The sequence below is a fragment of the Ambystoma mexicanum genome, chromosome 6q (assembly GCF_040938575.1).
Source record: "Ambystoma mexicanum isolate Mex_15411 chromosome 6q, UKY_AmexF1_1, whole genome shotgun sequence".
Classification (NCBI taxonomy): domain Eukaryota; kingdom Metazoa; phylum Chordata; class Amphibia; order Caudata; family Ambystomatidae; genus Ambystoma; species Ambystoma mexicanum.
Genome location: NC_090937.1, coordinates 461203590 through 461230943, shown reverse-complemented (window position 1 = coordinate 461230943; position 27354 = coordinate 461203590). Strand labels below are relative to the sequence as shown.

Genomic DNA, 27354 nt, shown 5'->3' with positions numbered 1-27354 from the left:
GCGGATTCACTATGCACCCGTGCCGAGGGAAACGCCCGCACGTGTCATGTCACTTACATGCTTACGCCCTAAAGGCCTTTTCCCTCAATTACACGCTGATCTGCTGTTTTCTCACATGCCAAATCACTCCATATCAAGCTGGCCACGCGACAACACACGGAAGACCATGCTCCTGCCCAGAAGGCCATTTTCCTGCCCCTGAGAGCCCCGAGCCGACTCCCACCAGCCATCTGTTGCTGCCTGCCTGCCTGCTGGCCAGGTGCCCTACTATTTGGTGCCTGCATGTCAGCCATCTGCAGGGGTCCAGTTGCTATGACCACCCCTGCTGGAACAGAAGACTCCCGACTGCAGTTACAGCGCTCCACAGCCCAGCACCAGGACCCAGTTGCCCAGCCACACTTGCCTCAGGGGTTGCCATGTCGGGGCAAACACCATTGGAGACCAATGGCGACCCCCAGCCAGAGAGGCAAAGGGCTACCAGCTTCACTGCCGGAGAAGTTGGTATCGTGGTGGAGCAAGTCCTGGTGCATTATGAGGCCCTTTACGGTAGAAGACGTGCTGACATGGATGGATGTGAGAGGATCTGGAAGGACATCGTGGTTGCCATCAACGTGGAGGGGGTGGCAACCTGCGACCTATCACACGTCCATAAGCGCTGGGAGGACTTTAGGTCCAGGACCCTCAGGAAGGCCCGGCACCCCTTGGAAGCAGCGGGTGCAGTGAGGCGCCGGGTCCACCTTACCACCGACGACATGAGGGTCCTGGAATGCATTAGCCCAGCGCTTCACCGCCAGGTCCTCGAGAGGCAGACCGGTCCAGAGTTGAGCGGTAAGTGTCCATACGTACTTATTGGACGCAGTGCATGTTGAGGTGTGCCAGGAGTGTGCAGATTGGACATATGTCTGAAATGGGCCATGCATGGATGTGCATGTGCAGGGACATGACCGTGCTGCATGGGAGTCCAGTCATGTGTGATGCACATCAATGGTGTATGTGTTCCAAAGCATGATGCACAACTGCATGTGGTGACACACACATGTTAGCATTTCTGTGTATGCACTATGGCATGGTTGGGGTGTGACACATGGATGCTGGTTCCACCTTCATGTACGTGCACGGTATACAGGTGCGTGTGTGTGTTTGACATGTGTGCGACTGTGATACGCCATGGATGTGACAGAGACATGTAGGAACCCGATTGGCAGATGTGACATAGTTGCTGATGATTGCCCTGTGACAGGTGGTGGAGATCTACAGATGCATGTCTGTCTGTTGGCATGTGTGCATGTGTTAGGCACTTCCCGTGTTGCTTGTGACATCTGACTGACCTTTGGATGTTCATGCTGTTCTGTGTGTATGGATGCTGCTGCCTGATGCACCATTCCCGTTAATTTGTGCATGTGTGTGGGTTCAAATGATATGAGTGTTGGGGAGTCTGATGGCATCTGTGAAGTTTGTTGCTGCCACTCGTGTGCAACTGTCATGTGTGTATTCGACCATTGTACAGTGCCCTGATGCCTGTGTTCTGTCTCTCCCTGTCTGCAGCGTCGACTGATGAAGAGGGCGGGGACGGTGCTGTGGAGCACAGTGGCAGGGATCCCACTGCCAGCCGGAGACGCAAGGCCCAGCTCTCCTCCCATGTAGTCATCTCTTCCGGGAGTGAGGAGTCTGGTGCCGCGTCCATGGCTGTAGCTGCTGAGGGAAGGTCCAAGAGGCAGAGGTTGGAGGTGGACTCCTCGGCAGCAGTAGGGGCAGCTGAGCCCCCACAGGGGCCTATGGAGGAAGATGGCACGGAGTCATCCAGGTTGTTGGGGGTTTGGTTGAGGAGGAGGCCGTGGAAGGCCCATGCACGGGGCCTGGAGGGGGGATTCCACTGGTGCTAGTGGTGCGGGGCAGGAGGCAGCACAGGGTCCAGCGGAGGTGCCTTTGTGTAATCCTGCCCCTGATCCGGTGACTGCATCATCCCGCAACAGCAGGGATGCCTTCGTCCAGACCCGTTTTCAGGGAGGGGATCCGCGAACAACAACTTGCCTTCCTCTCCCTGCAGACGTGGCAATCCGTGACTGGATTGAGCCTGTCCTAGCTGGGGTGGCGTTGTGCCAACGTGGTATTCGGGATGACGTGCAGAGTTCTCGTGAGGACCTACTAGGACAGATCACCGGCGCTGGGTTCCTCCGTGTGCTGGATCTTCTAGCGACCCCCTCCTCAACTGAACCCCCTATGCGCCAGTCGACCTCCGTGCCATCTTCCTGCCCAAGTATCATCTGGGAACCCTGTAGAGCTGCCCCTGAGCCAGCGGCCAGGCTGGTGGAGGACACATCCCTGCCACAGTTGGGAGTTGGAGGCCCAGCAGGGGTGGCCACCCCAACAACTGGACCCCACCAAGAGGAGGACGTGCAGGCATCAACAGGCAGGGCACGTGCACGGCAGCAGCAGGCTTAGAGTGGGAGCGCTCGGGGCCATGAACATCACAGGGGCAGGCATCGGCCGGAGGGCAGGAGGACCTTGGATTGGGAGTGTCTTCCATGTGGCAGCAGTTAGACCAGCAGATAGATGCGGAGCGGAGGCAGGTGGAGGAGACACGGCTCACAATGGTCAGGGCAGAGAACTCCATGTGCCGGGCTTTGAGGCGGGCTGAGTGTCTCGAGGCAACTGGCAGGGAGTTGGAGGAGGCCATGGCTGCAATCCTGCGAGACCTCGGGCCAGGGAAGAGGCCTGCCTCCGGGACATTGAAGTGTAGTTCAATGATGACCTGGCTCGGGACATTAATGAGTGAGCCGTCGGACTAGCCCGCCACCTTTGTAAATAGTTATGTAGTTGTAGGTTTCCTTTCTTTTTTTTTCCTTTGGGGCGCATGAGTCGGGGCTCCCAAGTGCATGGTGCCATTTGGCCTGCCTGCGGGGCATGACCAGGGGTGATGGGCTGCCTGCGGGGCATGACCAGGGGTGATGGGCTGCCTGCGGGGCATGGCCAGGGGTGTGGGGTGGTTCAATGTGGAGTGGGCTGCCTGCAGGGCATGACCATGGGTGATGGGCTGCCAGTGGTGCATGGCTAGGGGTGTGGGGTGGTTCACTGTGGTGTGGGCTACCTGCGGGGCATGAGGGGGCGCACACCCGGGAGGGCCCACACTGCCAAATTGTGTGTAAAACTCCCTGCGCACCCCCGGAATACACGTACCCTGCTTGCGCCAGGCCTATCGTGTGTAAAACTCCCAGCGCACCCCTGGAATACACGTACCCCGCTCGCGCCAGCGTAATCGCGTGTAAAAGTCCCCGCGCACCCCCGGAATACACGTACCCCGCTCACGCCAGCGTAATCGCATGTAAAAGTCCATGCGCACCCCCAGAATACATGTACCCTGCTCGCGTCAGGCCTATCGCATGTAAAACTCCCCGTGCACCCCCGGAATACACGTACCCCGCTCGCGCCAGTGTAATCACATATAAAACTCCCCGTGAACCCCAGGAATACACGTACCCCGCTCACGCCAGCGTAATCGCGTGTAAAAGTCCACGCGCACCCTGAAATACACGCAGGCAGCCCATCCCCCTCCCCATGCCCCGCAGGCAGCCCATTCAACCTCCCCATTCCCCGCAGGCAGCCCATCCACCCTGGCCATGCCCCGCAGGCAGCCCATCCACCCTGGCCATGCTCCGCAGGCAGCCCATCCACCCTGTCCATGCCCTGCAGGCAGCCCATCCACCCTGGGCATGCCCTGCAGGCAGCCCATCCACCCTGGGCATGCCCTGCAGGCAGCCCATCACCCCTGGGCATGCCCCGCAGGCAGCCCATCCACCCTGGCCATGCCCCGCAGGCAGCCCATTCAACTTCCCCATGCCCCACAGGCAGCCCATCCACCCTGGGCATGCCCTGCCCGGAGCCCATCACCCCTGGGCATGCCCCACAGGCAGCCCACACCACAGGGGGGACTTTTTTCATGCAATTTACCTGACGCGAGTGGGGTGCACGTATTCGGAGGGGTGCGCGGGGAGTTTTACACGCGATAGGCCTGGCGCGAGCGGGGTACGCGTATTCGGAGGGGGTGCGCTAGTACATTTTCACATGTTTTGGCTGCCGTGAGCATACTATTTTCACATGATTGCAGTGTAGCGGCCCTGTAAACTGGTCCAGGGTAAGCGCGGCCCTTTGCGCCGTATCGGGGATTTCGATGGCTTTTCCTTGCGCAAGGGGCGTTCTTGGGGGCGTAACTGCCGCTGCGGGATGTTCGCTCCGCCAGGGCTCAAAATGGCTTGGAAAATCAATGAATATGCGGTGCGCCAGAATGCTGTTTAGCGCACATGGCTGGTGCACGCTGGCGCACGCTCCCTCTCTGCACTGCTCGCGTGCGCTGCTTCTGTGCTGAAATCTATTAATTACCCCCAAAATGTTAATCTACATACAATATACAAAATGTGCCCCAGAGTTTCCCTCACTACTGTCTCTTAAAATTAGTGCACACATTTGCCTCTAAAACCTGGTGAATCATTATGCAAGTTTTTACCAATGCGATAGTAATAGCCGCAGATTCATCCCCATAACCCCCATCAACCACACCCAAATTCTTTCATTCATAAGTAAGGCAGGGTCATCTGAATTTTTTTTTTTTAAATTTAAAGACACTACTCTCGGGGGAAATGTGCCCATACAGGTTGTGAACCAATGTTGCAAAGTGTCCCACTACTTTGAATAGTCTACACCCTCTTTCCACCAGCGCCAAACCTCTAATCTGCCCCCACCTCTCTAATGACCTTAGTAAATTGAAACAAAAACACACAAAAAATTGCAAAAGCTGGGGTTCGGAAACCTAACTCGGCATAGTGGAGAACTCGAAAGCTGTCTATGGAGTTGTGCAAAATGAATGTATCATTTGTATTTAGCAATCCTATCTTGATATTTAGCCCATCCCATAATTATTTTTTATAGGATTAACAGAGTTAGTCATTAGACTGTTCTTGTCCATGCCTGAGCTGGCCAATATTTCCTCCGCCTTGTGCAAACTTACACAGTGCCCGGTCGGATTTAGAAATCAGAGCCTCCTTAAGAGTCCCAAACAAGGAATTAGTCGGTGGTGCCAACAGCTTGTAGTATATTCTAGGCATGGCTATGCCCACATAGGTCTTCCATGAGGTAATTATTAGCTCGTGACATAGGACCACAAACGGAAGAGATACAGGAAGACCCAACCGTCTTGAACGAATGGCTACACACAGATGACCTTATCATGCATTTTCATTCATTGTGTATTTTCAGGTTTAGATGGTATAGTTGTGAAATCCAGATGATACTTTTTAGACTGACATTGTATGCTGGTACTAGTGGACTTCTGTTAGGGATGAGCAAAAGAATGCTAGTGTTTCTCTTTTTGCTCAAAATTGTACTAGATCGATTTATATATTTTTCAGGTTGATTTATTGTGTGATTTGATACTTTTCAAGCCTTCTCCATAAAATTGAGTATTGTTTTTGTTCTCGACACCCACACATTAACACAGATTTATCTCAACTAGAGCTTGGAAGATAAGTGGTTAAGTGGCCTAGTTGCAGGCGGGGTTTCAACCTTAACCTTAACCAAAGTGGCTGATCCAGTGAAAATTATGTAATCACTGCCAAAATGGGAGGTTCATAGATGTGATTCATTTAGCAGTGCATCCCATTAAAATACAAATGGTGTACTAGACTAAAGGCTAGTATTGCCAAAGCTACAAACCATGGTGTGCGGATAGTAAAAATGTTTTTTATGTTGCCAAAGTGTATGATCCTGAGCAAATCCTTTAATCGCTCGGTTCCTTAGGTACCAAATTTGAGAGTCCCTTAAAATTATTCAGTTTTCTTTAAATGCTAATCTAAAAAAAATTCCCTCATGGTTTACTAGACTATAGTGTTGCTCCATATATTATAATAATAACAGGGACCACTTGCATATTGCACACCACAGCTATTTGTCTCTTGGCTATCTCATGGGAAGTTATTGTAATGCCACTTACTATGATACCTCTTGAGAATTAAAGACTGCGATATTATTCCCTGTGATGTTATTTTCTCTGACCTCCGATTGTCAATTCAAATCCACATTAGAGGGCCCATCTTCCTTTTGCCACATAGAGCATCAGGAATCCTCAGCACATCCCTAGAGTGTAATCTAACTGGCAGTATATTGTCTACATAATACCAGGCCTTGAAAAACCTTAAACATTCCGCTAGACCCACAGGCTGAGCAGTTTAGTTTATCTACTCGACCTTAGAGAAATTAACTCGACCCTTGAACTTGATGGTGTAATATTTGCGCACTGAAAAACATGGTGACGCGTGAAGAAACATTATCAGCAATGTAAGTGTGCCTTTTCAATTTGCTCGTCCTCCTGGACATGTCGGAACACAATTTCCTATAGACAGCAGAGATCATAAGCTCTCCCATGTGTAAAGTGCCATTAAGTGAGGCTGATATGAGGGTTGTAATACATTTGAGTGAAAAGCTTAATGTTGGCAATAGCTTGTTGGTTTGAATCAGGGTTATAAAAAGTCTAAAAGTTAGGATTTAAGTTGGGGTTAGCATACATTTTCCATTGTGAATGGACCAATCGGCCGAAGGCCCAAATAGGGTAAGAGTAAGGACCACTAATGCAAGATGTTACTGGAAAGAGTATGGGTGGCTGCAAACTGATGTAGAATTAAATCAATATCGGTCAGTGTGTTTATTTAGCCAATCCCTTGCACTACACAATAGAGTGGCTCACTTATTATGAGCATGGTCATTCATGAACGTAAATGAGCCGGTAGTCTGTTGTATCCAAGCTAGCTTCACTTGAAGGGCAACCATTTACATATCTATATTGATGCTCAACATTTGGTAACTCGTCTGTTCCCTCTCCAGGGAAGGGCCTGGGTGCTTTACGGCCATAACGGCAATGGGTACAAGAGGAACCAAGCTCCAATGCAGCTGCTCTTCTCCCACCTCACTTCTGATCAGTCCTGTCAGCAATGTACACAAAAGAGCCCATTTGCCTAAAGTCGGTGTCAACGTTGCATTGTCATTACCATTGTCTCAGATTTCTTATATCCTCTCTGTGGAGCAGTATGTCAGTGGAAGCTCAGATAGCCTCTGCTCTGGGTCTTCACTGCTCACAATGAACCTGTAGTGGTTGGTCCGGTGCTTGGTGCTGAAGCTATTGAGCTTGTAGCAAAGGGAGCTGAGATTGTCACGCTCCATCTCACTCAGTGTCTGGCAGGTCCCACCTACACTGCTGCCAATGGCTGTCTTCAGCAAGCCTTTGCCCATCAGGGACACATACAGCCTAACCACCAAAGCCACTTCCCGAGGCTCAGCCTCACTGTGCCCACCATCAGATGGCCATTAAACAACTCTGGTATGGTCAATATGTTCATTTTTAAATCCCTCGCTATGCTTCTTTTCTTCAACACTAGTGCTTGGTTTACGAAGCCTGACGCACTCTGGTTCAAGCTTATAGATTTCAAAGACAATCATTTTTCTAACTGATCATCAATGCTATAACAAGACACAGTTACAAAATCGAATGAATCCCATGCAGGCCTGGACCGCGTAGTTAAAAGCTTCATCCAGGAAGTAGTTAAAAGCTTCATCCAGGAAGTTGTAGTGTGGTCATTGGAGGTGGGGTCTGAGGCTGAGTATTCTGTCATAGTGATGGGTGTAACAGTTCGAGGCCACATAGATGCCTTTGTTTGTGGTAATTACTTGCCGGTCTCTGTGAACTTTCTGCTCTGATCTCGTCTTAGAGAAAGCAGAAGCAGGTACATGTCCAAGCAGGCACGCTCCATGGCCCTCAGTGCATAACCTCGAAGCTGCTCCAGAGCGCTACCCATCAGGCTTGAGTGGCAGGCTGCCACATATTGACTGTTATATAATTGTGATTAGCCCGCTGTTCTGTTGCCACCTACAGAGCCGCTGTGGGCAGTACAATTATAGGCATACAAATATTTCTAAAGGGACACTTGACCACATGGTCGAGTACCATGAACATGCTACTCAACCTACCCAATAAGTACTCGAGTATACTAGTGGTTGAGTGAATTTTGTGGGCCATGAATATTAATATATTTCTTTTGTGCTGTACGTTCACTGTGAGAAACTGGAAAAGGTTATTTGCCCCACAAAAGCAATCACTTCCAAAAATGAAACTTGTTTGTGTGAAATGAAATGGCTTGTGTTTTGTTTTGTTTTTTTGCTGTAATTTAGCAGAGGGCCCAAGACTACATGGAGGAGAGGCGGGTGGGGGTGTTTAAAAGGGTGAGGATGGAGGTAAGGCCAAGACCAAGGCACAGTATAATATATGAGGAGTTTCTAAACACAGCAGCTTCTTTTAAGATCATTATTTTCTTGAAGCTAGTCTAATTGTAATCAGTCAATTCTAAAACTCCGAGAATGCATTTAATTACTAAATTAATGTCTGAACGTGGAAAATAGTATGCTGTTAACAGTCATCTGGACACCAGCAAACAGGAAAATGAGACACATATTTGCACAAGCTGGGGAAAACGTCTTTTAGCCCTGTTTTTTCATGCACTTGAAGGTCTGGCAAAGCGGACAGGAGTTTAAAAGCAGGAGGAGGTAATGGGTTGGAGCAGAGTAGGGTTAAAAGATTGACAAGATGCACTGCTATAAAGGTCTGTGTACGTGTCCGTGCATGAAATGTACACAAATGAGTGCCAGTGCCCAAATATTTTCAATCACGGGTGTGCCATGTTGGGACAGCAACTCCCCCCACCTATTGCTGCTCCCCATCACCATACTTGGGGTTGCATCTGTAACTCACACCGGTTCCTTGGGACTAATGAGTTCACAACATATAGCAGAAAAGCGATTTACAAATATCAATCGACATTACATAAAATAATGTAACCTAAGATGCAAGTTGTATTAAGGCACCAAATGTGTAACTGCTTCTTTAAACACGTCATCCTAGTTAAATATTTGGTATGATTCTATTGGCAGCAAGTGGGACATTTTGAATGTATTTTCACCATAGGTAGAGAAAATATGCTTTCTTCCCACAGCAAAACGTTGGACAAATGCATACACAATGATTATTGAACACATGAACTTGCATACCACACCATAGTAAGATATTCTTGTATGGGTCGGCATTCAGCACAGGCCGTACATAATACGCAGCGGTGGTGGTGGTGGTGGTGGTGGTGCTGCTGTCCTTATAATGGCACTGGCAAGAGTGCAGCGCTGATCACAGATATGTGTCTGTATTTGGTAAGACTCTGTGAGTCAGATGCCTGGTACGTGCCTGTGTATCGGCGCATTCCATGTTGGCTGTGTATAGGAAAAGAAAAGGGCAGAGCCCAGCTTAACAAAGCTCTGCATATGCTTACTGAATGCCCCTGCCTGCAGAGCTAACACATCTCAATAGCTGTCAATACCGCACGCTGGTCAGGATAAACGTGATTTCACTGTGGTAGAATTGTTCCCAGCGGAATTGACCGTGGTCAATTTCACTGTGGTCAATTTCGCTGCAAATACTATTTTGCTGCGGCCAAATCTGGCAAAACCTTTACCCCCAATACACCCACCCACCCCCCCCACTTACCTTTCACGTCTCTGCTTGCTACTGAGCCTGCAGCGTCAGTTCTGTCCCTCTTACGCAGGTTGGATCTGATGCCACAGGGTCCGCTTTTCTTTTCCTCCCCCATCCCCACCTCCAGTCCTCAGGAAGCGTTGGACACTCCTGCTACCCCCAAGGCAATCACTACCGAACATGGGAAGCGGGGGACACCCCCGTAACCCCTGCTCCCTATGTTCGGTATTAATTGCCAAATTTGTTCGAATTAAATAGATCAAATGGTACTGGCCGAATTTGCCCAGATTTACCAATAACATTTGAACAAATTGGGCAATACCGCCCGTCGCAGCACTGGCAAATATGCATGTGCATGCCCGCCTGCCCGCTGAATTAATTTGCTGCTCTAGTATGGCCAGTGACTGGCTGCTGCCCATGCTTAGAGCTTAAACTGCCACCCTGCTGCGACATTGCTAACAGCAATTATAGTAAATGAGTGTCATACATGTCATGCAGGCTGAACGTAGCAATATGCAAACATAGCCTGCATGAGTGCCCACTGCTGTCCCCTTCCAGCTCATTATTATTCATGAAAATGGATGGCTAGCACAGTAGTGGCATTGCAGCTCATCGGGTTCATGAATAATAAGAAGCTGGCTCTTCATGCATCAGTTGCTTGTTGTGTGGATGGGATTGACTGAACGTTAAAATAATGAAGTGGGCAACACACCATGTCATGGTCAACTGGGTCTAAGACAATAAGGGCCGTAGCTCAGAAATAAGGCCCTGGGCTCAGCCCTTGGAAACACCCACACAAATTAAGCGCTGGTCAGGGCGCAATTTCCTGCATGCATACTTTTTGTTGAGAAAAACATGTACAATGCACAGGTTAGAAAACATGCATTAACACCGCCGTCAGTTTAGACTTGTGGATTGTGAAATGATTTCTTTGATCCAACATATTTACCATACAAAGAAACATTTGTTGTTTCTAAATCAGTGGGTCGCCCAACCGATCTTCTTCTTCTTGTTAGGATGACTCCAGAAATCTGAAGCCGGCGATTTCCATCTATTAAGATGATGTTCACCAAAAAGGGCATTGATCAGCCATCGACCTCCACTAGATCTCATCCCACTTCCCAGTCTCCCGTTCCCAGTCTCCCGCACAAACTGAAGCAGGAACTTTTCCAACTGAACAGATCAGATAGCCCCTGTACAACTACCCCAATGACAATCATCCGGACTCTGAGTAATTCCCGCTGCACATCAAACCTCACACAGTCCAACATATGCGGTACAGTCTCAGGGCACCCGCAAGCCTCTCACGCCACTGATGTAACTCTACCCATCAAACACTTCCCCCCCGCCAACCCCGCATGACCCACACTAAGGCGATTCAAAATAGTTTCCTCTCTTCGTGTCAACTCCACCCCTCCTCAAACGCCCGAACCCGCACTTCCCTGCACACTGCATACAACTGCCGTCCCGTTGAACTCATATCCCATCGATCCTGCCACAAATCCTTAATTTTTCCACGCACCATCACCTGTATCTCAGCCACACTCAACTGAACTTTCACATCCACCTCCCCCTATAACGTGGCCCCATACGCAGCCCAATCCACCAACTCATTACCCAAGACCCCACAATGACTGGGAACCCAAGCCAACTCCACCACAGTGCCCTCAGCAACACGCTCCTTTAATCGCTGTCTAATGAGCACAACTATACCCCTACTGTACCCCTCCTATCACAATACAATACTGACCCAGCACACACTATCTTCCTATAGAGTGCTGGAGGGACTGCCTACCTTCCCCTGAGTCAAAACACTCATGTAACAGTAACATGTTGCCCTTTCCTACTTTAAATGGCTGGTGACAGTGGTTTAGATCAACTACTGTGATTTTTCCCGACCGCTAACAATGGTAGCTAAAAATCGGGTCATCCATGTTTTTCAACATGGCACCCAAGACCTATCTGTAGAAACAGACTCAGGTCATCATTTTTCGCCATTTCTTTTAGGAAAGGTCCTTCTTGTGTTTGTCTCTGCGTGCCAAACCAGGTTTGGTCCCTTTGTTTTTTGGCCTTTGGCGGGCTTCAGTGCTGAAGCCCTCCTCTGGCGCCAGGGTGTCTGGGGTGGACATGATGTGAGGGAGGTGCCCGAAACTCCCTGTGCTTAGTCTGCTAGGAGGCCTGATTGCACTCTGGCGTGATTGGCTGGCTGGCTGTCCGGCAAGGACAGCCAGGCTGGAATGAATGGGGGAAAACTGTTTTAAAGCAGGTCTCTGGGACTTGCAAAGCAGAGTCGAACACTGGAACGAAAGAACCGAAGAGGAGAGGAAGGAAGAGGACTGCTGCAACTTCTGGACGACCGGGGAAGCCCTGCTGCTGGTCTGAATTGCCTGAAATCCGATGACAGAGAAGCCTTTGAAGGTTAACTTCTTCCCTTGAGTTTGGTGGGAACAACCAACTCGCAAGCACCTGGACATCGTACTATTCTGGTTGAATTTTCATGAGAGTGCTGTTGAAAACCGGATAGCCAGAGGGAAGGAAACCAGCTGGTGGACTTTAAGGCACTCACCCCTTAAACCGACATCTTGCTACAGCTTTTGGTGTCTTCCTTCTTGTCCCCACGACTGAAGATCAGGAACAGCAAGATCTGCTCGGACTGCCAGGAACAACTCCCTCAGTTACAGCTTTCTTCATTGACACGCTACTGTGCAAACGCGGTCCGGAAATCTTTTCGGCCATCGGGAAAGTGCGTGAAACTTTTCCTCAACTACAAAGGCTTGTCCTTCCCTAAACATTCATCAAACTTTTCATGTAGCCAAATTCTTTAAAAATCTGTGGCACAGACTTAACCGTTATATACCAGAACTGTGCTATCCTGTACAAAAGACTCTGAACCACTGATTTTGGCCCAGGCCTGTTGAGAAGAATTGCTGGTTGTATTTAACTGAAACCCTTTGCCCTGCCTATGAATGTTTTTGGGCTGTCTATTCTTATAACCTTGTCTTTTCCCTCCTTTATTAAGTATCTGAAGTGCTATTTTGCTCCCACTTCATTTTGAAGCTAAACTTGTTCAGTTACTTATCGGTTAGATTTTTGTGGTGTGTTAGTGTGTGATATTGAGCTGCTTATGCTAGAGTGATGTTTTCTAAATGACCGAGTAAATAAATGTATATTCTTTTACCAAGAAACCTTGAGTAAGTGTTTATTTGTATCGCCGTATTAGTTGGTCCTTTGTGTAACTTGTTCTACTGCTCACTTAAACTCTTGAGATAAGTCTGGCTGCTCAGCCACCGCTACCACTTTACTGTGTAGTACAGGCTTGTATCAAAGGTGAAATTGTGCTTACACTTGTAGTTCTAATTGCCTGTAGTATTCCCTAAGGGTATGCAGGTGATTCTGCCTAACAACTTCTGAAGGATTTTCATAACATGCCATTATATTAACTCAAAAAGTTTTGATAAACTCCTCACTATCCCAACCCTGACAAGGATATCCCTGCCTTTCAAAATAAACTAAAGGACACACTCTAACAAAAGGATTATGTCCCTCACACTTAACAAAGTGATATATGGCAATTCAGATATAACAGAAATAACAATTATGTTCAAAACCGGGTAACTGTTTCTCCTTGTAACCTGGGTGAGTTCCCTTCCCCAGATTCACATAGGATTCCAATCAACAATTCAAAAGAATAAGGAAATCTGGTCTTGCAGCAAAGTTCCAATAAAGTCCCTCTTGCTCCTGTAAGTCTCTCTCTTGGACTTGTCCAACAGTTCAAAATATTCAACACATCTTTTTTCTCTCCACATGTGGCCGAGAGTTCAATACAACCTCTTCTCAGAAAACAAGGATACTTCCACAGTACCTAAGTATCAAAAAAAATGTTTTTTTCAGTATGATTCTGCAACAGTTCTCAAAATACTAGCTTCTGCAATATTAATTTGTCAGGATAATTCCACAACAGTTCACAATATTTATTTCATTCCCGGAGGACCCCCCCATCCAGGTGATCCTCCCTCACTGGTCCACCCCAGGAACTGGATCCAATAGCGATGGCCGTGTCCTGGCCACCTGGATGACAGATCCCTGGGGACTAGTCAGGGAGACACCTTCAGGTTTCTCACAGTGGGGCGCATCAAACCCATCGTTCCTGTGGTCACTCTCGTCCACGGTCTGTATTCTAACACAGTCAGCCAATGCCCTGACAACAGCATGTACCTGAGAGCAAATTAACCCAGTTTCAGCCTAACACACCTCTGCACATTGTAGAGAGAGCCTGCATTTGCAGACATGATGACCCCTGTTAAATGACGAGGAGACACCAAGTGTCGAAGCGATGCACCTCGCACAGCAGTATCCGATGGATTTCGGGCATATTTTCAGGTCAGAATAGTGGCAATCTGTGTATGTATCTGGCAAAATAAGTGTGATATGTCCAAATGTCGCTCTTAAGACCAGTACGTTCCATGACAAAATCCAGAACGAAAAATGGAAGAAAGAAGGCCAGGTTTGTGTCTAGGCAGGTTTCCTTTCCCCGTTGCTCCGGGTGTTGTATTCTCCAGCACATAAAACAATGTGTGGGTCAAGCGCAGGCGAGCGCGTCCGGCATGGGGCTATTTATTCGTCTGGTCCTGTTTGTTATCCCTCAGTAGAAGGCCGTTGGGGTGAGGACTTCCACTAAATAGCGGCCACAGCTTTCAGGCGATAATCCAAACTCCATGGGCTGTCAAATCGTAGCATTCGCAACATGGTTTCATTGCACCTAGGGCTGTTTTCTGGTCACAAAGAACTTTAGAAACTATGTGGCAAAGCGGGGATTATTCTTCCGTAGTTGTGTTCGTGGTAAAATTCTTGAACTACCCATTGCTGCCATTGCTCAAATTTAGAATGTTTGGGGATCCATTCTGGACACACGTTGCCCCCACAGAGCTCTGGCGCAGCCTCCTCACGGATGCGAGGGCAAGGGGCCAAGTCGCAGCCTTCACTGTGGCATCCAGGCAGACAATGCCGGCATTGTGCAGCTAAGCTCTGGGGCTTTCTCTCATGTTCATGAATTCATTTAGCTAATTTAGTGGCCATTATCTTTGACAGGATTAATCGTCTTTTAAAGAAGACGGGTTTGGTCTGCAGGAACAAGGCCCGGCTTTGCCCAGAAGGGCACTACCCCTTCCAGGAAGCCACTTCAGCTGGAACCCCACCCGCCTGACTGCACTGGCTTTCTTTTCTCGCCTGGCATTTCCGCCTGGCTCTTTTCAAGACTCTGTGAAGGTACAAGTGGGCCCGCGCTAATGCTGCGGTTCTGTGAACATGGCAGACTCTGTGGAGACAGTACGTTTTATCTTTCTCATGCGGACTTGGTGGAAGAGGACTGTAAGTGGGGTGGGGGCGGGAAGGGGGATTAACTGGCAGTTCTTAGAAAAAGCAAGATAAACTTTGAAACTCGCCCAAACCTCGGCTTAATTCCCTGCCGCGAGTTTACAATTTGGTGCAGTGCGCTGAGAGGTGAGTGTTTATTTTACCCTCAAGAAAAGTTTCCATGCACAAACCTTGGATGAAGCCACACGGAACACATTCCACCCAATAAATATTAAATGAATCTGGCATCCAGTCACGAACGATGGTTTATTTTTGCTTCCGCGCGTTCGGAAACACATTTGCATGCAGTTCCACTTGTTTTATCTCCTGTGATGACTTTGGGTGCATAACCTGGGCATTTGTCCATTAGCTCTGCCGTTTGTATCCAACATTACTCATTTTGTCAGCCCCTTTCGTTTCCCCTCCAGTAAGGTGCTGCATGAGACATTTCCTTTGGTTTGGCATAACAAGGCCGCAGATTTATTTTTACATATACATAACCACTGCAAACAGGTATTAAAAATTAGTTCCAAAAGGTGTGGCGACTGCTCCTCGTCCTGCTTCCCCCTTTACCTCCATATTGATTGCAGGCACAACTCCCCCAAGGCCTTCGAGTCTGAGAACCGCCTGCCCCTGCAGGTCTTTGCGGACTGGGGGAGCGCCGTTTGTTGGGGGGAAGTTGAGCCCCAATTGCTACCGCCAGACACCCCCGCCGTTTAGGCTCCCAGGAGGCGCTGACTAGAATGGGCGAAGCCCCTTCCGGTTTAGCAATGGCTCATTCGGAGTCTTTGTCTTATCATAGGTTGCCACAACCCGCCTGTCCATCCTGCGACAACAACGTCCAGGCTCTGTCATAACTGTAGGGTGGGAGGGTGGGAAAACGAAGTCCTCCACTTTTGGCTACTCCGAGCATCGACTCAAGTATTGCCAGTGCAAGATTCTGTTCCATTTCTCCACGGGTAAACAAAGGCAGGGGAATAACAAAAGGACTATGAAGTGCTTTTCACGCAAAGCGAGCATTGGCACGATGACGCTCACATTGTAATGTGCTCTGCAAGTGACAAGGGGGTTGCTGTGACCCAAAACAGGTGGCCCAAACAGTAGTGCACATTTCAGTCAAAAGGTTGCCTCGGCCACCAGGGACATTGCTGCCCTAGTCATGTGTAAGTTTCACCCCCCTATTGCCTGTCAACGTTTTTTTTTTTTTTTTCTTTGTGCCTGAAATTTGCACAAACCTCGATACGAAATATACACAGCAGTTTCAAACGCCTGTATTTCCAAAATACATCGACTCTGGTGGGACCCGAACCCACAACCTTTGAATTGCTTTACAGCATCCTTAGCAGTCCAACGCGCTATCCATTGCGCAACAGAGCCTCCTAACAGGCTTAGCACAGTGTGCATTTTTATAGCGCTACGAATTTTTACCCACAGTGTGCGGTGCTCATTTATCGACCTCGGACGGACGAAAGGCAGAGTTGGGCCCCGCCGGGTTTCAAACCTGCGTTCGCATGTTCTGCACAGATGTCCAAAGCTAGCGCTCTGCTCGCTGTGCCACCTGACTGGCTGGATGGGGGCCTCGGGCATTTGCAGAACCCCAGTACAAAAGTCTGTAAATATGAGGCGATGAAGCCTAGGCTCGAGGACTATTTATTTTCCGCACCTATTAAAAAACGGGTGGGCCGTTTCAGATCGGCCCTGCCATTCGATCGCCTTCATGAAAACATCCGGAAAACCAACCCCCGCTCGCGTTATCTCTTGCCTGCCCTGCAAGTGCCGTAAACTCATGAAAACATCCGGAAAAAACAACCCCCGCGGCGTTATCTCCTGCCTGCCCCGCAAGTGCCATAAAGTCCCCCAACTTTAATCTGCCGAACTCCCGAATAGACGCCCTGCTCTCTCCGCCTCGTGAGCAACTGGATTCCTCCCTGGACTGGAATTTCTGCCGCCACTCCAACCGGACCGCTTCTCTCTCCATAACCCCCGAACAAGGAACAGGAAAACTGAAATCGGTCCTTTCTCCCCCAACAAAATCCTCCTTCCATGGCACGAAAAACGAAGTCCTCCACTTTTGGCGGGCGCCCGGCTGTTGGAAGAGCTGCAAGTGCTCCCGCCGCTTTTATGTCCCCAGCCCCGCCTCCTTCCTTTGTTGCCCTTCGCGGGCTTTCCCGGGCTCTTGGCGCCCTTTCCTCTGACTCCTTTGCCGCCCTCTCCCCTGCCCCTGGGGGGGAGGGGCAAGAGAGCGTAAAGGAGGAAGGCCCCTGCCCCGGTTATCGGGGTGCCTCCTCCACTCGCTGTGCTCCCCGTTCGTCACCTTCATTCCCTCTCTTAAATTGCCTGTACCCTCGCACGGATTGCTCTGTGCTAGTGTAAGTCGATCAATGAAGGGGGCAAGTGAGCCCGATGATCAAAATGGCCGCCTTTAATCCCATAGCATCACAGCACAGAATTTGAACTCATTTCAGAAGCCTGTGCTGATTTTATGATGGATTTTCATGGCAATCCATACACGAGCATGAGTGCAGACATGTACTCCAGGTAGTTGTTGTCACCCAAATCCTCAGAATAGTGGCGGTATGTCATTTTTATAGGTTTTAGTTTTTGCTACTAGTGAAGAAAGGAGAGAAATGGGATTGAGGAAGCGCATGCAGCCTGTGGGATATTTACCCACCCATTGAGTGCCCGTGGCTGTCCCTCAGGCCATTCCCACCCACTACCTGCACATCCCCATGGGACCTCTTTGAGTCTAGGTCTGTGCTTTCTGAGCAGCCGTCTTAAAAGGTAATGGTTTAATTGAAGTTGTAAAGCAGCTAAACCATGTCCTGCTGTAATACAACTGTCTTAACCAAGTGTGCAATAAGTGTGTCCTTGCATCTATCTGGACACAAAAGCCGACACTATTGGCTTTGGCAATGTTTGTCATGTCACACCAGTCACCACGCAGAGCCTTTTCTGAAAAGTGGCAGATTGTGCCCTTAGCAAGGAAGACCAGTAATCGGTGGAAAGAGAGAAGGGCACCCAAGTTATTAGAAGCAAATTTGTGTCTGGCACCCCTTTTGCATTTTGATATTTGCTTGCTTGCTTCAATCGTCTCCGATCGCTTAACATGAGCTTGGGACCCCTAGTCAAGATAAATTTCTCATTGGATCGCCGTTGACCCCTCTGGGAATGTGTCTGGTTTAGCCAATAGGCACCTTGAGTCCTGTAAAATAAGTACTTTTTGCCAGCCATCAAGATTTAGGACTGCCAGAGTTAGATAGCTAATGGTTCTAGTTTTCTTTCAAATGTAATTTTCCTTTTTTAATGTGACCCTTTACAGTTTTGTTGACAGTATTTCACCTTTTCCCCATCAATGAGTTAGTTTGTTTTCTAATTGTGTGAAATCTATGGGCCTCATTATGAGTATGCCGGTCCAGTAACAACGGTGCTGGTAAGCTACCGGCACCGTTGTTACCGGACCGGCACATTCTGAGTTCTGCGTGCGGGTGCCTTTCCGCGGCCAGGTTTGACCTGGCAGGCAAAAAGGCAACCGCTCGCAGACTTTGACGGATGCACCGGCACTGTTGCACACAGTACCGGTGCATCCGTCCTCCCCATTCCCATCGGACTCAATGGGAATGGGGAGTTTTTTCCGGTGCCTTGATTCAGGGACCGCCGGGGCTGTAATGCCCTGGTGATTCCTCATTGCCGGGCGCCGGCAACAAAGTATAACTCCGGCGGCAGCCTGACTTTTTTACCAGCACGGCTACTATGTGTGTTAATTATGGCTCACTCAGCCTTGGAGGTTTATTCGGAGCCAGGCTTTAGGATGGGGGGGTGTTGAAGGTATTCTTGAGTAATTGGCTTCTGACTCCACGTAGCAGTCAACCAATGATCCTTGCCTGGCTTTCTTCACCCATGCCGACTGCGCTTTGCCCATGTCTGCAGTCATGTAGGTTAGTCACAGGCAGGAAGTTGCAGGTCTGAGTGTGTGGTTCAGTTGATATGCACTTAAGCTTACACTGGTGAGGCTACCATTACCAAACTCCCTCGTTCTCTCCAGGCTGCTCCCAGTCAGCACCAGATCTTTGGCAGGCTAGCTCTAACCGTCATAAAGTGCAGGCGGAAATGCTTGCCTATGATATTGTGCTCCATTCTTGAAGTGGCGGAGGGTTTCCTATACTTTATACACTACATACTTTTTAGAGTTGCTAATGCTAAATGCTGACCGGGGAGAGGGGATTGGATAATCAATGCCAGGTGGGGCAACTAAGTCCTTCCTTCAAACTGGCCACTGTAAACGTCACTAAAAGTACGATGCCCCATTGCCTCTACTCTTTATAGGACCCTAGATTACATGGTCCACTATGATTGGGTTGGCATGGAGCCCACACATACTTTTTCACTAGCGTTTAGCAGCATGCAGAATAATTAACCAAGTGCAGGGAGTAAGTCTGCACCCCAGCTTCCCTCCAATTATTTTGCAATCATCCATCACCTCAGTGGTCGTGTGCCAATTACTGCTTTGTAGTTTGGCCTTGAGTCTGCTTCTTGGTCTGATAAAGTTGAGGAGTATGGGTACAGCAAGGCTCCATGCGTAGGTGTGGGAATCTCATCCCTTCTGCCTGCCTTGCACGTGATTAGGACACCATGAAATCGGCCTCTTCTTCATGCATTTTCGTGTGTTTGATTTAGTTCTGCCAGGCTTACCTCGGCCTTGCAGAACAGGATACTCTGTTCCTTTTCTTCTTAATTGTATCCATTACTGGCCTATTCCAGCCTGATATGACCTTGGCTTCTTTGCATGGTTACCTTCAACTGGGTTTCTCTCCATCTTAATTCTCGATTTGTTTGCTGCAACACTCTCCTCTTGAAACCTTTAGTAACCTCTGTTCAATTCTGCTCATGTGCGTAGTGGATTTCTACTCATGTATAAAGTGCTTTTGAGGTGGATATGTGTATAGTTGGCATTCGCCGCAATCTATTTTACTACTAAGCATAAGCAAGCTTCACGATTTCTTCGCTTCTTGCGGTTTCTTGCATCTGTACACATTTAAACTGGCTTAATGTCTTCATCGTGCATATGTCATACGTTTCTTCATCTTGAAATCAACTGTTTCACCGTAGGCTCAAAATGTTACTTATCCATGGTATTTCGTCTCTTTGTCAGTATTCTCAGGTCATTATAATCTTCTATATGTGCGTAGTCTAGTTTCTTATGATGTCACCATTCGTCTTCCTTTGGTATCTTCTTTGCTTCTTCAGGTATTTCATTCTGACAAACGTTCTTTTGTCTCGTCTGTAGATATGGTCTTCTCAATGGGTACCTTACTGTACAGGTTTTCTTAGGTGTCAGTAATTCAATAGACGCTGTTACTCTGATGGGCACTGGGCAGAGCCCAACTGTGGCTCTCTGCTGGTTTATCTGTTCCCCATACATCACATATTTTGGTGTGAACATTCCTGGCACTTCGAAGGGGGTGGCTGGAGTGCGGATGATGCCTAGCACTTCCTCTTCAGCCGATTTAAGATGTTTTGGGAATCTCGAAAGTTGCAAGTAATGGGTGTGAGAGGTCCGATTACAAATGTGGCAGTGAATCGGATAAGCTTGAATGCCCCTAAGGCGTTAAGAGTAAATAGCAAATTTACACAATTGCTACAGTCTTCTTCAAATGATTGGAAACTCCATACGTTTAGTCTAGATACCTTTAACTTTGTGAGTTACCTTTTGGAATCAAGTAGAGTTTGTGGAATAGGAAAAAATATAAATCAAAACAAAAAGCATTATCACAAGTATAGTGAGGAGGTGGCATCAAGAAAAAGGGACCTGAGGTGAAATATTAGGATATTGTGGAAACAAAAAGATCTATCTGTGGTAGAGAGGACTAGTCGCACTAAAGTAATTCGGCAGTCTCATAAGAATTGGCTCCATCAAAGTCGTACAAATAGACTCTAGCAAGATGCCGAAGCCATGGTGTACAATGTAAAAAATAAAAATTCTCAGGTCTTTTGCACCTCGCTAATGGGGTAGACCTGTCAACAGCCAGTACACAGTTCAATGCAGTACAAGAAGCACATTGGGTATCCCATTTTTCTTCTATATATGCGTAGCTGAATTTAGTCTCCTCCAAATTTTGTTTAAATTTGAGTAATGAAGTTTACTTTTCTAAATCTGATTTTGGTCCCGAGGAGGTTTGAAGATGTAATAAAGGTTTGAAGATGTAATAAATAAAATCAGTGTGCCTCATACCGGACCTTTAAAATTTTGTATTTAAAAAAGATCCTGAAATATGGGCAAGAGCGCTATCACATCTATTTCAGAGCATAAGAGTGACACCTTCCCTCATGCTTGGTCAACTGCACATAAAAGGGGACAGATAACTGAACCCCTGAATTACAGACCCATATCTATCCTTGATGCTGATAGTAAGATTTTCACCACACTTCTCTTGATACATCTGGAAAAGTGGGAAAAGGAGGCACATAGGCTGGAGAAGTGGCAAATTGGATTTAGGCAGAATATGGGTACTTCTTTAAATGGTATAAGGCTGAACCGTATCCAACATTTAGCCTGGGATGGGAAATATAAATCAATATGTGTAGCCTCTATAGCGCTCTGAAACACTTGTGTACGAGCGCGATATAAATAAAATATCAATTTCAATTTCAGTGGACCGCTCAGCTGCTTTTGGTTCCGCCTATAGAAATGTATCATGGACAAAAACTTCAGCTATGGGGTAACCCCTGAGGTCTACTGAGGCTCATTATTGGTCTTTACACACAATACAATGTCGAGGTTCGTGTGAACTATTCTGGCCAGTTGTTGCACACTATTCAAACTTTTTGTGGGTTTAGTCATGGATGCGTCTTAGCTCACTGCCTATTTAACTTATACATGTCGGACATTGGAGAGTAATTGAAGCAGTCCACTTTTTTCACCTGAAAATTACAAAATTTGAGACCTTTTTGGTTATTTTATGCAGATGACTTTTTGGTATGTGAGTGCACCCCCATTGGGTCTTCAGCACCTAATCAATGCCTTCTCCGCCTATGTTGATGCTCCTTCCTTGAAAATGAATACCTCAAAAATGAAGGTTATTGAAATAACCCAGGGTAAGAAGGGGAGTAAAATCTGCTGGAGGATTGGTCAAGAACCTTTGGCTAAAGTACAGTCCCTAATATACCTTGGTTTATTGATTACATTAAATCCAGGTATAGGCAAACTGTATATGTGGATTAAGGATAGCACTTCTTCAATGATCAATCAATTGGTCAGAGTAGATGCAAGATATGGGAATTTCTCATTATGGCCAGTGTTATATTATTTGGGAAAGACATTACCTAAATAGTTGTATGGGATGGAATACTACAGCTTGGGCATTTTAGATTATCTAATAGTTGTTGAAGCAGCAAATTTTACGATTACTGAATTATGTCCCGATTAGTGCCATCCCATATGAATTGGGGCTCGTATCCTTAAAAGCTCGAGCACAATGCCGAAAACCGTCTCTCCTGCGGAAAATATTGTGTCCAGTGGAGGACTCCTTGTTTGTTGACTTGATTGCTATTAAGAGGGAAAATGAAAGTACTAGGATCAATGAAATATCAGAATTTTGTTACAATCTTCTCTCTAAAATAGGTAGTGCTAACACGGAATTGGTGGAAGATCCGACTAAAGTTAAGATGCTTTTTTTATTATGATAGGCCGATTACTATAGATACTATGTATCAAAACCTCTCCCTAAGTCATCTGCAAAATGATTATAAGAAACTCGGTATCCTTGCCCCTTTTTTAGCTGTATATCCAGATAAAGCAACTAGGTCCTCTTTTTTGCGATTTCGTTGGAATATAAATTTTAACAAAACAGATATTGGCAAGATATGCAATGTTACCAATGGAGCAATTGGCTTGTCGTTTTTGTAGGCAGGGGGGTCAAATTGAAATGCTTAAGCACTTGATGTTGCGTTGTCCTGCAATCAAGAGCATTAGAGATAGTGTCTTAAAATAATTGCTGGGGTTGTTTTTACTTGATGAATTAGAAACAATTTAGTCTATATATTTACCTGGTTGAACTACCTCAACAGTAATTGCGGTCACTTGGTTTTTAAAAGTCTTGAAGTTGGATTCTATAATGAATACATTTTTTTTTACAAATATGAATAATTTGTAATGTAATTGTAACCATGTATTGGTTATTTATAACACGCTTAATACCCAGATGTTTCTAAGCGCGGACCCGGGGATCGAACCTGTGTTGCCCTGCGTCGTCTTGCTTCCACGACGAGCGCGTTGTCCCTGAGCTATCCTCCCGAGACTGTGTTTGTAATAACTTTTTTATGCCATGTGTTTTTAAATCTTGAAATGTTTGTAATTAATGGTTTGATGTGTATGTAATGAATAATGTATGTATACTAGGGACGTCATTTGGGGGGTCGCCAGAGGTCTCCGTTGCTACCCGTAGTCTCCCGTATTAACCCTTAAAGTGTTTTTAAAAAAAGGGAAGCTCCTGGGCTGTGTCCAGCCCCATGTGGCTCTTTATTTTTGGAGTGGCTGGCTTTCTTGTTCAGGCCTCGTAAAAAATATCAGGCGGCTCCACAGGTGTAACACTTTAAGCAGTCACCCTAAATAAGAAAGAATAGGAATAAGAAATATTTTGTCTTTCTGGAATTCTATACAATCATTTATAGACTCATTAAAGGATTATTTCAGACACACTTCAGGGGGTGAGTCACTGATTTAGTCTGTTCTTAAACACCTCAACTCAGCCTTCCATCCTTCTGAGGTCGATAAATGAGTACCAACACAGGTTGGGTGATATTGTATGTATATTTGTTATATATAAAGCGCTTAAGCGGAAGTTCTAGATAATAAAACATCATTTGGCCTTGGACGTCTGTTTGCGTTCAGTTATTTGGTAATATGTACTTATGCACACTGATATTAACGATACATATGGTGATCCATTCTTGTATGAAATGTATATCACATTATAGTGATATTGTAACCATATTTTTCATAGTGTACTTAGGAACAATGCTATGTGAATGCCACTTCCTGTTTTGTCAAGGGGTGAAAGGTCGTGTTCCATCACTTCCTGTGATGTCACTTTGGGGTGGGGGGTCAAATGGCATAACGTCCTGTGATGTCATCAGCGGTCAAAGGTCGTGTGATGTCACGTACGTTACCCCTGGCATTTCGGTGAAATGACGTCCCTGATGTATACTCATTTTTTTCTTTTGTTTTAATTTTTTCTCTTATGTGAAATGTTAAAGGTTGATATTTAATCAACCAAATAACAATAAAAAACAAAAATGCTGTACTGTATGCTACAAAGGCTCCCTGTGTCTTGTTTTTCTATTGTGCGATTGGTCAGCGCCCTTTGGAACTGGATGCATCTTTTTACATCGGTCTTGAAAGTTCACTGACATTTACCGTTGAACAAATATCCTACTTTTACCAAGATCACAACGTCTCTTCCCCGAGGTCATCCTTTTTCATCCCTGAAACTTTGCTGTTCTTTTAAGGGAAATCAATCCTCAGCTTAGCGCGTTTTTTGTTGCTGTGAACAGTTCAGGTTTTTAATGAAGGCATAATAGCAACTTTGAAGTAGTTCTGAACCTGATGCCATTTCAGAGCCTCCTCTGAGACACAATAGTATAGTCCCCTTTAGGGGGTAGGTTCGAGAAAGTACTGCTCAAAAGGGCCGGGATGCTCTGACCCAGCTTCTTGGTGCTGCTGCTACCACCACCATATGATAGATGCTGGAATCTCCCAGAGGGCCAAGGGGGCGGATCGCAAGCTTCAGCATCCAGTTGTCAAATAAAGCTGTCTTCAGCTGGCAGGTACAAAGTCAGGGTACATAGTTCATGGTTAACTCGGACCATGAAGGACTCTGTTTCACACCCAGGACCCCATACAGGCAGGCTCAGCAACTGTAATCTGTTTCCCTTGCAAACTAGTCTCTGTACCGCGTCAAGACGTTGGTTGCAACTGTTGCACTCAAAGCCAGGATTGCATACACCACCAGTCTCCACTAGAAATGTGGAGCAAGGTGGTTTGCAAGTGAATTCGAAGGTATCTTGGCGTTAGCCTCAACCAATTTTCTGCAGCGGATCCTGCTGCCTAGGTGATCTGTATAATGCCAGTGTCTATGGCATTCCACACTATACCCCATCTTAACCGTACCCGGCAGTGCGTCTTTACACTGTTATCATCTGCATTATGTTGCTTATGTTGTACCCTTCACTCACGTCCCGAGCTCCACCCACTGCCACTCTCCCCATTGTGTATAGCATGTGGGGGTTGTGGAAACAATATTTTTACTCAAGTGGTAGTTTGAGTGGTCAGTATAAACATTTTAGAATACTGCTGGTCTAAGGGATGAATACCCTTAGCGGGGCCGCAATATGGCAACCTCCAGACAAGAGAGGTACTACGAGACCACTATGAAGTAGAAAAGCATTGTAACATAAAACCATTTTGTCCAAATACTCCATTTCCCATTGAACTGCCCATGCTCCCTCTCTTACAGATCTGCCTACCTTGCTTGTCACTTTCTTTTGGAAATCTCGTTGATATCAGTCTTGCTCATTTGGTTAATCAGCTTTTCTCTGCTTAACCTCCCATGCTGCTCTTTCTTGACAGTTAATAGCTACAATCCTGGTAACAACATATGGGCTTAGCTTGCAAGCTGGTGGTCGAAGTGGGTCAGGAACCGGAGGCATGGGCGAATGTACTTTGCCTTCTGCCTAAGTTCTACCCGACAGTCAAGTGTTTTGATCATTGCATGCCGGTCTGCACCCTAAGCCCATCGCTGGTGATATGCTGGTCAGAATGTTGGAATGCATGAATGGAATGTTACACTGGAATGTCAGTGTAGTGCCAGGTATGATGCCAAGGGTGACAGTTGGAGTGAGAGATGGCTGGCGTGTGGATGTCCAGTGGTCTCTGTATGGGTCTGTCTTTGTAGTCTGTCTAAAGTAAGGCCAATGGATTTACCTGTGGAACTGTAATAAAATGACTTGCTTACCAGCAATAGTGTAGTGTGATATTTCAGTACAGGAACCAGGCTACCACACTGAGTTTGTGATATCACTGTAATAAGTGCTTGGCTATAAAGGCATTATATCCGGGACAGATCAGGCAGAACAGAGAAACAAAGTAAGGGACACTATTTGTACTGTGGTGCATCACCAAAGGAGTAGTTTCAAAGCTCTGATCTTTGTCCATGAAGTATTGAGCTCTCGTGCCTGGCAGAGCCAGGCCTTGTTCTGCTGCGTAGGAAAGCAAGAGTGAAATAAGATTTTCTGTCCATCTATTTTTATCACAAAACTATGGTAGGGTAGAGCTATATGGAAATGGTATGCATTCCTTTAAGTAACATAATACCTGTCACATTATACAGTGCTGGCGCAGTAAAGACTAATTCAAATTATGACCATAAGACAAATGCTAATATGTATTTTGGCCGGTGATTCTGTTTCTTTGACACGAGATAAGTGAATTGTTTTTGAAATTTGCAACAATTATATTTTATTTTGGTCTGGTAGTGTGAAGGCATCATGAAGCAAGACAACAGATTCAAAGTTCAAATAAAAGATCTTTATTAACTCAAATGTCAGGATGGTGTAAGGCCGAACTTGCCCTCAGGTGAGGTTTCCCTACCCAAACAAACTAATGATAGTCTCAGTCAGTAAGCTCAACTTAAAAGTCTGTCTGTGTCCAAAACATATAATTGCCCTCACAACTAAAGGTAAACAAAGTGTATGGATGTCAGTAACCAAATAAACAGTGTTCAAACGAAAGTTCTGAGCTGCTTCCAGGTCTGGGCTTACTGTTGGCTTCCTTCCTGTGAGAAACCTGAGGGTATTCTCCCCAGCAAACTCAGAGAATCCCTTATTCGGGTGGCCAAGAAAGGACTGACCTTCTCCCATTCCTGAAGGCAGACGAGCAAGGAAAGATCTCCTGTGTAGGGGAGCCTGGAGTTATGCTCGGGAGGATGCCCCAAGGGAGAGCGACATCTCTAAGGCCTTTGTGAGCGGTGCCACATCTGCCCCCCTTTTCCCGTTGAATCTCTGACCTAAATGCATCAACCCCTCTGTACAGAACCAGTCCCCTAGGATCCCAAACCCCTGTCATCCTGTTTTCTACCCAATTACTCCCATTCAGTCGTCTCCACATCCTTCAGGTTTTGTCCTGAATACCCATTCTACTTGGATTAGATACTATCGCTCCCGTAAACCCCCTGGTTTATTTCACGATCCCAGTTATTCCCATGTGCTTCAAGAACCCTACCAATCCCATTCCTCTGATTACCATTTTTCAAATTCCCATAATCCCCTATGTTGCATTCTCCATCCTTGTCATTCTCGTCCATTTCACAAACCTTCCCTGTCCCATAGGATACTCTGATATCCCACCCCCCTTTTCCGACACAAACACCTTTACACACCCAAGACAACGG

At 46.8% G+C, this 27354-nt stretch overlaps 1 protein-coding gene and 1 non-coding gene across 5 annotated transcripts in view; one reads left to right on the top strand and one right to left on the bottom strand.

Annotated features, from left to right (window-relative positions):
• GSTCD (glutathione S-transferase C-terminal domain containing) overlaps nt 1-27354 on the top strand; it is a 1401422-nt gene that overhangs the window by 1312107 nt on the left and 61961 nt on the right. The window lies entirely within an intron of this gene.
• Nucleotides 16200-16288, bottom strand: TRNAS-GCU (transfer RNA serine (anticodon GCU)). Its single transcript is given in 2 exon segments — nt 16200-16235; nt 16252-16288. It is a non-coding gene; the product is annotated as a tRNA-Ser (tRNA).